We start from the raw sequence: 9332 nt of genomic DNA on the forward strand, positions 1-9332 counted from the left end.
AAATTTAAGGATCAGTGGACGACCCGAATGCCGTGACCAAAAAAAAGAGACATCATATTTAAAGAAATCTTAAAACAATACTGCCTAGATCTCTTAGAACAAGAGAACAAAATGGAAGTAGACTCCACCGGTCACTTCCCAAAAGAGACACTAAATTGAAAAACATGATAGTCAAAATCAGAGCTTCCAGGTCAAAACAAAACAAAACAAAACAAAACAAAAAACAAAAAACTTTGCAAGCAACCAGAATGCAAGAATTCAAGTACCAAAGAGCCACAGACAGGATCACACATAGTTTAGCAGTCACCACTATAAAGGAACGGATATCTTAGAACATGATATTCTAGAAGGCTGATGGGCTTACAGTCAATAATTACTTACCCAAAGAAATGGAGTACAACGCTACTGGGGCAGAGGGTGGGAGGGAGAGAGGAGAGATGAAACTTTAATGGTGAATTTCCAAACAATCCTAAAGAAAAGACCAGAGATGTGTAGAAACATTGAGGTTCAAACTCAGGAGTTGAGAAATATAAAAAGTAAATATGAATTAACAATGATAAGATACTAAACGATGATAAAATGCTACCATTCCAATATGGAGAGACAGACTATCATCACCAAGGGTCAAAGAGGAAATCTAATTAGATAGGAGGTCTGGAATTGGTTCTATTATCTCTTAATGATCTCAAAAGAAGAATGAAAAGGAAGGGGAAGAAAAATATACAGGTTGGGGGGTGGGGCATTAGAAGGTTAGGGGAAATTATCTCTCATAATTGTTATACAATGTTTATACAAACAAGGATGGGGGGCAGGCTGACACTTGAACTTCATTGTCATCTGAACTGGACAAAGGAGGGAAGAAAATACACAAACGGTTGGGTACAGGAATATGTGTGTGTGTGTGTGTGTGTGTGTGTGTGTGTGTATGCATATATATATATTCCTGTACCTATTTCACTAGTGAAATAGGAGGGAAAGGGAAGAAGGGGGAATTAGAGGGAAGGTAGATTAAGGGTGGGATTAGTCCTAAGCAAAACAAGCTCTAACAATCTGCAAAAATATTTGTAGATTTTTTTAAAGTAACAAAGTTACAAAATCTGAGGGCATGCCCATCAATTAGGGAATGGATGAGCAAATTATGGTGTATAAATGTGATAGCACACTATTGTGCTATAAGAAATAATGAAGGAGATGGTTTCAGAAAAACCTGGGAAGACTCGTATGAACTGATGCAGAGTGAAGTGAACAGAACCAGAAGAACACTTTATACAATGATAATAGTACGGTAAAGACAAACAACTTGGAAAGAATTAGGGACTCTGATCACTGTAATGAACATCCACAATTCTAGAGGACTAATGATGAAACATACTAGGTTGCAGAGTGGATAGTGCACAGAGCCTGAAGTCAGGAAGACTAGAGTTCAGATCCAGCCTTTTACTTACTGTGTGGCCCTGGGCAAGTCACTTAACCTCTATTTGTCCTAATTTCCCCACCTGTAAAATGAGGATAATAGCACTTACCTCCCAAGGTTTTTGTGAGGAACAAATAAGTTAATAATTGCAAAGTACTTAACCACAGTGCCTTATACACAGTAAGCACTATATAAATGTTAGCTATTATTATTGTTATTACTACTATTATTATGCTGTCCATCTTTGGATAGAAAGGTGACTCAGAGCATGAGATACACATACATACATCTATATATACAAATATACATATATACACATACACAAGTGCATATGTGTATGTGTATATGTACATATATACCTATGTATGGACATATGGATATGGTCAGTGCAAAAATTTGTTCCACTTAAACATACATATTTGTAAGAAGAGCTTTGTTTTTTCTTCATTCTCATTAGGAGTTGGGATAGGAAGAGAATGCAGATTTTTGCTGATCAAAGAAAATAAAAAATATTTTTTTAATTGTCAATTAAGAGATCATTGGTACTAAACCAGAACTTCTGGGTCGCATGATCAAGAAGATGGAAGACTAAACATTCTCTCTGATATCCATGACCTTTCAGACCTCTCTAAGACAGAAATGATGTGCCAAAGATAAAGCAGCTTTAGCCGCCTCCGTGGTTTAGGACACCCAGAATACAGAAAAAGGTAAAAAAAAAATCTTAAATGCATTAACTGACAAATATTGACCCCGAACTCACTCAGCACTTCTCCCTTACCTTTCATGCTCTTAGCAGGGAGGCTGCACTAGCAGACATAAGGACATGTCACAGGCTTACAACAAAACTCGCCCCTATATGCAAGTCCCAACTCCCCCTTTCTAGTGCCATGGAAACCCTGGCTCTAAGTTGCAGAAGTTTGCTCAGGCATTGACGTACAACTTGACCATAGCCTTTCAGAAGCAAAGCTTGCTGGGGGAGGGGGGAGGGGCTGGGGTTGGAACCCCATAGCACAACTGCTACAATACTCTGACGTGCTGTTGCCAGGGAAAACAGTACTGCAAAACTCTGAACTGCTGATACCAGGCTAGAGATCTGAAAAGCAGAGGGAGAGAGATAGGTCACCAGGACAGAACACCATATGTGTTAGGGTGAGGTGCACACTCCACTAAGTCTCAGGAAAAAAGCATAGCATCCAACCGGGGCCAGTTCTGATCACCCACAAGTAAGTTAGAGCAGAAATACAGGTTGGTGAACCATGAATTTCCCAGGCTGGGAGGAAAATGAGATGCTTTGAAATACAGCCCCCAAGGAAACCACAATCAGAGAGGAAGGAGTAAAAAAAAAATAGGGAAAATAATGGGGGGGGGGGACTATAATTACCAAAGATTTCAGGAAAAAGAAAACTCAAAAACACTGAACATAAACAGACAAATTGACAGGAAAAACAGTAATTACAGAAGGAAATATGGCCTCCAGATCTAGTCAAGAGCTTCAGCCCTCTCTCAAGAAATATTTCAGAACTATGAAAGATGCTGTAACTACTTGATGAGACAGAGGACTCTCTGCAATTTGAGAACATGAAACTACAGCATGCTGCCCCTGGTGGTTTAAAAGAGAAATGACAATTATGAGAACAGAACTGATTGTCCTACTCAGCAAAAATAAAGAACAGAATAGAAAAACTGGAATCTGTAACGGCAAGCTTCATCAAAGAAACAAAAGAGAGAACAATAGATTGAGAATGCAGATACAAAAATAAAAGACAACCTAGAAGATGAAAAGCAAAAAGAAAAAAAAATTAAAATAAAATATGCTTACTGTGCAAACAAAACAAATTCATCTCAAAGACAGGATGCATAGATATAACCTAAGAATCATGTATCTCCCAGCAGACCATGACAGGACAAAAAAAAAACAAAAAAAAAAAAACACCATAAGGAAGGAAATAATTGAAAGGAACTGCCCAGAACTTTTGAATATAGAAAATGAAATTCTTCAAATCACCTCAAAAAAAAAAAAACCTTAAAGCTGCAAACTCCAAGAATCATAGTGGTTAAATTTAATAATTCAATTCGAAAACAAGTTCTGCAAATCATTAAGGAAAAAGACCTTTAAATACAAAGGAAAGGACATTTGAACAATGTGAGACTATTCTGCACCCACTAGAAAATATAGGAGAGAATGGAATATTGTTGTCCTTTGTTCTCGAAGGCTAAAATAACATCACTATGCTAGAGTCAAGTTATAGTGTGTCAGACAGTGACTGATCAGACAAATATAAGCTCAGCATGCTCTGCCCAGGTCGGGCACAAAGAATTTGTGTAAACATTTGGAGTGGATTCTCTGAATTTGTGCATCCTGCATTTCTTTTGAACTACTTCAATTCTGCTTTGTTCACAGACCACAGTACCTTCTCTGAGAGGGCATGCCATGCTGGGCAGTCCTGTGTCAGTGTCTCCCATGTCATACAATCAATTCCAAAGTTCTTAAGAGAGATCTTGAGAGTGTCGTTGTATTGCTCTTTCTGATCACCATGTGAGCACTTGTCCTGTGTGAGTTCTCCATAAAACAGTCTTTTTGACAAGCTCACGTTTGGCATTCAAGCAATGTGGCCAGCCCTTTGGAGTTGCACTCTCTGCATTAGAGTTTGAATGCTTTGCAGTTTAGTTTGACAATATATCTTATCTTGCCAGGTGATCTTCAGAATCTCCCTAAGACAATCCAAATGGAAGTGATTCAGTTTCCTGACATGATGCTGGTACACTGTCCAGGTTTCACAGGCATACAGCAATGAGGTGAGCACAACAGTTCCCTAGACCTTCAGTTTGGTAGTCAGTCTAATACCTCTTCTTTCCCACACTTTCCTGTGGAGTCTCCCAAACACTCCCAAACACAGAGCTAGCTCTGGCAATGTGTGCGTCAACCTCATTACCAACGTGTACATCCCTGGAAAGTACACTGCCAAGGTAAGTGAACTTATCCACAGCATTCAAAACTTCTCCATTTGCTGTATCTGATTGTTCCACGTATGGATGATGTGGTAGTGGTTGATGGAGCGCCTGTGTTTTCTTGGTATTAATTGTTAGGCCAAAATTAGCACAAGCAGCAGAGAATCAATCCATACTTTGTTGCATCTCAGCTTTAGAAGGTACATTGAGTGCACAATCATCTGCAAACAGAAAATCATGCCACAACACTCCACTTTGGTCTTGACTTGTAGCCTTTTCAAGTTGAAGACTTTACCAGTAGTGCGGTAGCTGACCTTGACACCACGTTTATCCACATTGAAGGTGTTTGACAACATGGCTGAAAATATGATGCTAAAAAACATGGGAGCAAGCACACAGCCTTATTTCACTCCAGAACTCATGCAAGTGTACCATCATGAAATTGACATACAATGCTGATGAACTTCTCTGGGAAACCAAATTTTGACATAATATTCCATAAGCCATCATGACTGACAGTATCAAAGGCCTTGGTCAGATCTACCAACTTTGTTTTCAGACCTCCATTATGGTCCTGGCATTTCTCTTGGAGTTGTTGGGCAGCAAACACCATATCAACCATTCCTCAGTCTTTTCTAAAGCCACGTTGGCTCTTAGTAGATGGACCATCTTCCAGCTGAAGGATCTGCCTATTAAGGAAGACTCTACTAAGAATTTTGCCAGAAATGACTGAGAGACCTCCTGTGATTGTTACCGGACAATCTATTTCCTTTACCTTTATAAGTTGGACAATGGAAGTGTTCTTGAACTGCTGGGGGATAACCTCCTCTTGCCTTATAATCCAGGAAAATTTCAGTCAGCTTTTATATGAGCAATGGACACCTCACCTTGTAAATATCAGCTGGAATAGAATTAGCACCAGGTGTTTAGCCACATGAAAGGAGCCTAATCTCATTCAAAACATCTTCCTCAGTTAGAACTCCAGTTAGAGAGGGAATGACTTCAACCTGAGGTAAATGGTCAATGGTTTCAGCATTGATTGATGATGATCTGTTGAGAACACTATGGAAATGTTGAGTCCATCTCTCCAGGATGATGTCTTTATCACTAATCAATGCGGTTCCATCAGCACTGAGTAGTTGAGAAGCACCATAGGTCGTTCTCCCATAAATAGCCTTCAGGGCATCATAAAAGCACTTTGGATTGTTGCTATCGGCATAAAACTGAATTTCATCTGCCTTCTTTCTGAGCCAAGAACCTTGCATCTCTCTAAGCTTTGCTTGTCCTTTACTTTAGATGGAATTAAATGCTGCCTTCTTAGGGATGGATGAACTATCGTACCGGTAAATCCTGTAGAGTTTTCATTTTTTTCATTTAGTAGCTTCTGAATTTCCCCATCATTTTCATCAAACCAGTCTCGGTGTTTGTGAGGGTTCTGACCCAGATGAGCAAATGCAGCGCTGTACACCAGATCTCTGAAAGGTACCCACTCCTTTTCTGCTCCACTGTTGCCAACTACGTGTTGGTTCAATTTTCCCTCCAAGTTAGCAACAGACTGTTTCAGCTCAGAGAAGTGCTCAAATCTGTTGATATTAATTCTGGTAGTCATTTTGTCTCGTGGCCTCCACTTTTGTTGAATGTAAATATTTAGTTTGGAGGGGATAAGTCTATGATCAGTCCAGCACTCTGCACCACACATCGCCATCATCAATCTCATATCCTGGTTTACCTCTTCTCCTTACAATCACAGTCTATTAAATGCCAATTTTTGCTGTCAGGATGCATCCTTGAAGTTTTATTGCATTTAGGTAAACAGAAGACAGTGTTGGTGATAAGCAGGTCATGAGATACACAAGTCTTCAGTAGTAAGTGACCATTGCTATTGCTGTTTCCAACTCCATTCCTCCCTAGAACTCCCTGCCAAGTCTGGTAGTCAGAGCCTATTCTAGCATTAAAGTCACCCAGAATTATAAGCTTGTATTCTTTTGGCACATTGATTTTAGGGGTCTCCAGGTCTTCATAAAATTTTTCTTTGACTCCATCAAGGTTTGTCATGGAGGGAGCATAGGCATTGATGATGGCGGTGTGGCATTTTCCTGCAAATGTCAATTGCATTGTCACGAGCCTATCATTCATTCCTTTTGGTAGGCATACAAGTTGATTAGATTAGTTTTGATTACAAAACCTACACCAGCTTCACAACACTCTCCTTCACTGCAGCCACTCCAGAAAAATGCGTATCCAGCTCCAACTTCAGTAAGCTGGCCTTCATTTGCCAGCATTGTTTCACTTAGGGCTGCTATTTGGATATGATGCCTGCTGAGTTCTTTTGCAACAAAAGCTGCTCATCTTTCAGGACTACTGGATTTTGTGTTGTCTATAAGTATGATATTAAAAAGGAGAGTAAGGAAGTAAGGAAGGAGGCCTTACTTTGGAAATAAAAGTAAATTCCACTGATGAATGTTTCTGAGTGAAGAGAAATGGTTTGTGAAGGGAGATGAGGACCTTACATTGAGCAAGGCCTGAGGTATTTGGTGCTTGAAAATTCTAGTTGTCCTGCATTGGGAAGGGAAGTTGGAACCACTGGAGGAAACTGGGACCTGGAAAAGTGGGAAAACACAGACACAGGGAAGAGATTTTGAAACAAATGTGGGAAAGGGAGTAAACAGGAAGGTATGTATATCAGTGGTGGGCTTCATAATGATGGGGTAGAGCCATCTTTGTCACTTGGAGAAATTGGCATTGTTCTAGCAGTGAGGCACAGCAGAAAAATGGAATCAATAGAATAAGCCCCACAGGTCAGTGGTAAAAATGGCTTAGACGAAAAAGCCTAGAATGGCTTGGAAGCTTTAATTGCATGAAGAGTATATAGTAAAAAGATAGAGATTAGATAATTATAGAGGTCACGAATCAGAAAATGAGGTTCTAGAACAGACAGCAAGAGAGGATGGATAATAAAGATAGTGAGAGAATCCTTTTTGGAAAGGGGCTCAAAAATCAAATTTAAAAAACTAATGAACAGGACTCTTTGAAGGAGAGGAGAGGAAAGGGGAATCTCATTAACTTGAGAGGGAAAAAAAGAGGTATAGGAAATATATAACTAGGAAAAGCAGGAAATAAAAGGGAACTAATAAACAAAACCCTAAAGGGAAAAAGATAACAAACAAGAAGAGGAGATCAAAGGTGAGGTAAAGAGAGCCAGTGGAAACAGGACCAGATCAAAAAAATGAAAGATTAAACTGAAGTACCCCTCCTGGATCACCACCTAGTCATGGTGGAGGGACTTGCCTAGCTCAATGCAACTATGAGCTATGCTGTACACAGTTAAACTGGACGGACAAGTCATAGTGAAAAGTTCTGACAAAAAGTAATCCACCGGAAAAGGAAATGACAAGTCACTCCAGTATCTTTGTCAAGAAAACCCCATGGGCAATATTAAAAATAATAAAAAAAAAAAAAGATGACACTGGAAGATGTGTCCCTCAGGGCAGAAGGTGTTCAATACACTACTGGGAAAAAGAGGAAGATAACTACAAGTAGCTCCAGAAAGAATGAAGAGTCTGAGCCAAAGCTGAAAGGAAGCTCAGCTGTGAATGTGTCTGGCAGCAAAAGGAAAATCCAAAAATAAAAAGATCAATATTGCATGAGATCATGGAGTGTAAAATCTACGAACCAAAGTAAGTTGGATGTGGTCAAACAGGAGACGGAAAGATTAAACATTGACATCTTGGGTGTCAGTGAACTTAACCGGATGAGATTGAGTGAATTTAATTCAGATGATCATTACATATACTACTGTGAGCAAGAATACTTTAGAAAAAATGGAGTAGTTCTCATAGTCAATAAAAAGGCAAGAAAAGCAGTGCTGGGATATACTCTCAAAAATCACTGAATGATTTCTGTTTGAATCCGAGGCAAACCATTCAGCATCACATAATACAAGTCTATGCTCCAACCATTGACACCAAAGAAGCCAAAGTGGATCAGTTCTCTGAAGACCTACATCTTCCAGAAATAGCCCCCAAAAAAAGTCACATTTATTGTAGGGGATTAGAATGCTAAAGTAGGGATTTAAAAGATAATTGTAATAACAGGCAAGTTTCACCTTGGAGTACAAAATGAAGCAAGACAGAGACTAATAGAGTTTTCTCAAGTTGCTTACTGGTCACAGCAAACACTTTTTCTTTCTTTTTTAATTTTTTGGAGTTTTTTTGTTATTCCATTATGGAATTTTATTTTATTTTTTAAATAATATTCTCCACATCCAGAAGGGCCTATGACACTAAAAAGGTTAAGAAGCCCTGGGATGGATTGCAAGATGGATTGCTTATAGGCAAGAAGATATGCATCAACAGTTGGAAAGTGTATAGTGGAAAACATACCATTGTTGTTCTTATTCTCAATTTCTTTCTGGAATGCCCTCCTTCCTTTTAAGAATAACTACCTATACCTCAAATAATGCCTGACCCTAGTACCACTACTACCCCCTTCCTTCAGCAATGATTTTTCTCCCTATTGGAATTCACACTTTGTGCTACCTTTTCACTTGTGTATCATTTTAAGTTATAGTTATTTGTGTCTCAGCCCATTCCTAGACTGTAAGCTCTTTGAAGGCAGGGACTGTGCCTTATCTAAACTGCTTGGAATGTAATAGCTCAGTGCTATTACACAGGTGACTAGTAAATTTTGAATTCAAAGCCAAATAATAATAATAATATTCCCCCAGTTACATGTAAAAACATTTTTTACCATTTGTTGGTTTTTTTTAAAGATCGAGTTCCAAATTCTGTCCCTTCCTCCCTTTCCTCCCTCATCCCTGAAATGGTAAGCAATCTGATATAGGTTTTACTTATGCAATAATGTAAAACATTTCCATGTTAGTCATTTTGTGAAAGAAAACAAGAAAGAGAGAGAGAGAGAGAGAAGGAAGGAAGGAAGGAAGGAAGGAAGGAAGGAAGGAAGGAAGGAA

General features: G+C 39.0%; 1 protein-coding gene across 2 annotated transcripts in view; it reads right to left on the reverse strand.

Moving 5' to 3' along the window:
- LOC114029507 (arylacetamide deacetylase-like 4) overlaps positions 1–9332 on the reverse strand; it is a 52071-nt gene that overhangs the window by 17329 nt on the left and 25410 nt on the right. The window contains exon 2 of one of the 2 annotated variants that reach the window (XM_027843978.1): positions 382–469. The exons of the other annotated variant lie outside the window; for it this stretch is intronic. The gene's annotated coding sequence lies outside the window, so the exon portion shown is untranslated. The remainder of the gene's footprint in view (positions 1–381; positions 470–9332) is intronic. 2 annotated transcript variants of the gene reach the window in all.

Source organism: Vombatus ursinus, unplaced genomic scaffold (genome assembly GCF_900497805.2).
Source record: "Vombatus ursinus unplaced genomic scaffold, bare-nosed wombat genome assembly UNPS02014932.1, whole genome shotgun sequence".
NCBI classification, from domain to species: domain Eukaryota; kingdom Metazoa; phylum Chordata; class Mammalia; order Diprotodontia; family Vombatidae; genus Vombatus; species Vombatus ursinus.